The sequence below is a fragment of the Rhipicephalus sanguineus genome, chromosome 6 (genome assembly GCF_013339695.2).
Source record: "Rhipicephalus sanguineus isolate Rsan-2018 chromosome 6, BIME_Rsan_1.4, whole genome shotgun sequence".
Lineage (NCBI taxonomy): Eukaryota > Metazoa > Arthropoda > Arachnida > Ixodida > Ixodidae > Rhipicephalus > Rhipicephalus sanguineus.
The window spans coordinates 129,210,717-129,215,139 of NC_051181.1; positions in this window are offsets into that span (position 1 = coordinate 129,210,717).

The following is a 4,423-nucleotide window of genomic DNA, read 5'->3' on the forward strand; positions in this document are numbered from 1 at the left end:
AACTAGCCCAACAAAACGTATTGCTAATCCATTAAGACCATGTTGATGTAAAGGCAGCAGGGTACGCAGAGCTTTGCGTTAGCGTTTTTCGCCGCTGTGCATGCGTCATACGCTATCCTCTTGAGTACCCACGATAAGTTGCGAAAATATACGTATCGTATCCAACGAACGCTAACGCTACGGACCCTATTCTAAAGCTGTCTTATAACAGCGGATAGCCAACAGTGTACACCATGCACTTAGCCAATGTTAAGTAATGCTTGCAGTACGCGGGTAAACGCGGTAACTACCTAATGAGGGTCTCTACTGGAGACGACTCGAGGTGCGATCAGCAAACATTGAATTCATAGTCGAAATGTTACAATGTTACGTAAGGTATGTTAAAAAGCCCAGGAAGACGTCGTCTTCAAAATTAAACTTCAGTGGTGTGGTGCACCCACCCAGCCTCCCAAGGTACTCCTGATATATATATATATATATATATATATATATATATATATATATATATATATATATATATATATATATATATAATGTGTGTGTGTTTTGTTTTTTTCGTTACAAGAGGAGTCAACGTACCTTTCGCCTCGCCTGAAAGGGGTGCTGATGTATTACGTCCACATCGCTTCGATCTACATCACCTTGGTGCAAAGTTTGTCTATTTGTTTTAAATGTGCGAGAATTTCTATGCCGACTCTGCGATAAAACTGACCGTCCGTCCGTGCCTCTATGACGTCGATCATCGGCATAAATAAACAAATGCATAAAAGAAAATAAGTGTTTCTTGGCTGTTCTGGGTTTAAACCAAGGTCCCCACGCTCCTAAAGGAAGTGTCTTAACCGCTGAGTATACACACCCACGCTTGCGGAATGTCAGTATGTCTGAAACATATGAATGCGTTGTACACGCGGTGAGGAACAAATGCAAAAGGAGAAGGCTTTTAGGGGCGAAGCTCCTTAAGGCGGCACCCGTTCGTCCCTCGTAGTCGTAGTCGTAGTGAGTAACCAGTCTTACGCTTTGACCTCCAAGGTGGTGCCGGTGGGAGATTTTTCCTGTGCGTTGTTGAACAATAAAAAATTCGCAGCGTTAGCTAAAAGCCGACTTCTTCTGTCTCTCATTCCCATTAGCAGCCATTCTTTACCTCCAAGGTAGTGCCTGGTGAGATTTCTCCTGTGCGTGATTAAACAATAAAAATTTTGTTCAAAACGCCGTTGATTGATGAAATAAACCAACGAAAGACGCCAGATGTTTTGTAAAAGAAAAACGAAAGAACGCCAGATGTTTCTAAAGCAAAACGAAAATACGCCAGCTGCTTAACGAAAGACGCCAGATGTTTTCTAAAGCATTGGTTTTCTAAACAAATGAAAATTCACAGCGTACATGTAAAATTAAAGTGAGCTGCAAGTCGTCATAACTCATCGAACCTTTAGTATAAACGCGCCCGATCTCACGTCGGTGATGATGTACTGGGCAGAATTCACGGAAGATTCACGGTTTACCTGTGAACCTCCGCAGCTTCGCCCACTCATCATCATTCACTCCGTGGATATGCTGTGATTTTTTTTTACGAAGGCTTCGTTGAATTTCGCAGCAGCAGAATAAAAGGCCCTCTCTAGGACATGTAAAGCCGACATGAAGGATTGTATGCACATAAGCAAAATTTAGACTTCGCGAAAATTTCACGCCAAACTCGCGTTTCGCTGGCCGCGGCATGCGCTTTCTGTTCCAGGCGCTGATGAACGCTAGAAAGACACCATGCCGATGTCGCCCGAAAACAGCGTTCTGGTGACGGCCGTAACTTACAATAAAACTCTACACTTACACATCACATGGGCAACTCCCAAATAAGATTTTTTTGCGGATTTTGTTCCAATTTTTTTTAAGTGCTGGAAATGCGTCAAGCATCTGTGGTTCGCCTGCATGTTGTTCCACAACCTCCGATATCGGCCCACCTTTCATCCAGCGACTCTGTCATGTGACGTCACATGTTAGTATTGACGTCACAGCAAGGCGTCATCTGACGTACATCTTGTACCGTTCGTGTTAGCGCCGACAGCGATCATGAAAAATCACGACAGCGATCATGAAAAATTGTCATAAGATCCTTCGGAATTAGCCGCTAATGCTCGTTCGGCACAGATAAATTTGTCATGCCACTGGCGCGCTCATTTTCATTTTGGCTCTCGATCATGCAAATGTAAATATTTTCTCGCAGTATAGGTCGTCACGAATGGCAAAATGGTGGGCTTGACGAGGCAACGCGCGAGTGGATGGTGTTGCCGACGGATCAGTGAGCAGGTCGATCAGCGAGGCGATCCATTTATCCTTGCGTTGTTCGGTAGCGATGGTGTGAACGTCGATGGAGGAAACAGCAATGTAAGATACTGAGCAGGGGGCATTGTCGTCAGGCAAGGGGGAGCGCGAGATGGCGTCGGCGTCAGCATGCTGGCGTCCGTTGCGGTACTGCACGCGGATGTCGTCTTGCAGGCGAAGTGCCCGGCGGGCGAGACGGCCTGAGGGATCCTTCAATGACGACAGCCAGCATAGTGCGTGATGATCGGTGACGACATCAAATGGGCGACCATACAAATAAGGTCGGAACTTTGTAAGGGCCTAGATGATCGCCAGGCACTCCTTTTCCGTGGCGGTGTAATTGGTCTCGGCCCTAGTAAGCGTACGGCTTGCGTGTGCCACGACATATTCGGGGAACCCTGGTTTGCGCTGCGCAAGGACAGCGCCGAGGCCTACACCGCTGGCGTCCGTGTGTACCTCCGTTGGGGCCGTAGGGTCGTAGTGGCGTAGTATGGGAGGAGACGTCAACAAACGACGGAGCTTTGCGAACGCGTCGTCACACTCGGACGACCACGAATTTAGGGGTCCGTTACTTCCAAGGAGCTTCGTCAGCGGCGAAATGATGGTGGCAAAGTTTCGTATGAAGCGTCGAAAGTATGAACACAGTCCTACGAAACTGCGCAGTTCTTTGACGGACGTAGGTTTGGGAAATTCGGCCACGGCCCGAAGCTTGGCCGGATCGGGAAGGATTCCGTCCTTGGACACGACGTAGCCGAGGATTGTCAGCTGCCGTGCCGCAAATCGGCACTTCTTCAGATTCAGTTGGAGGCCGGCGTTGCTCAAACGTATTAAAACATGCCGCAGACGTTGGAGATGCGTGGAGAAGTCCGGAGCGAAGACGACGACGTCGTCCAGGTAACACATGCACGTGTGCCATTTCAAGTTGCGCAGAATGGTGTCCATCATGCGCTCGAAGGTCGCGGGCGCATTACAGAGACCAAACGGCATGACGTTGAACTCGTACAAGCCGTCGGGCGTGACAAAGGCTGTCTTCGGTCGAGCGTCATCAGCCATGGGTACTTGCCAGTACCCATGGCCAGTACCCATGGCGCAGGCTAGTTGGTGATGCATATAGTTCATAGGCAAAAACAGCACAAACGAAAAGAAACACAAGGAAGACACGGGACAGAGTGCTGACTTCAACTAACATTGTTAGTTGGTCAGCACTCTGTCCCGTGTCTTCCTTGTGTTTCGTTTCGTTTGTGCTGTTTTTACCTATGATTACACATCAAGTTCGTATAACGAGCATTATAGCTTAAAGAGTCAGTGCCGAAGGCACAATGTTTTATCACAGTTTTACAATCGATTCGAAAATTACTAATATTTGTAATGTATTTGATTGTACACCCGTTTGCATGAGTAGTGTAATCTTGACGGTTATCTATTACTACGTGCAGCTAAGTGTCCGTTAACATTCGGCTCCATTCGTAGTCGGACAGTAGCCTTGCCCGATGGGCTGCGCCATAGCTTCCATGTTGTTCCAGGTTGTTTATTGCTACGTGTAGCTAGCGACCATTAACATTTGGCTTCATGGACGGTACCCTGTTTTTCTGTGCTGCAGTGCATTTGCATAGTTGAGAAAACTGTCATGTCAATAATTTTTTTTTTTTTTTTGCGGTGCTGGATTCGAACACATTGGAATGCGTTGTACCCAAACACTTTCAATGGGGGCTTCGCTGAATCCCGTTCTGGTTGAATGAAAGCTCTCTGTAGGACAAGATGTAAAGCAGGCGTGGAGGATAGCGGACAGGAGTAAAATCCCTACTTTGCTCAAATTTGATGCCACGTACACGTTTCGCTGGACGCGGCATACGCCTGCCAGACGTTGATGAACGCTATAGAAATATGAAATACTCCATGCCGATGCCGCCTGAAATCAACGTTCTAGGGACTGCCGCAGCTGACAATAAAGCTCTGCACTTGTATATAAATTCGACAATTCCCTAAGGCTCGAGATTCTGCTTGCACTCCCCCCCCCCCCCCCCCCCCCACCCCACCCCCATTTCTTCTAAGCGCTGTACCTCTCCTGCATGGTGTTTCACTACCTCCAGTATCGGCCTACCTTTCAACC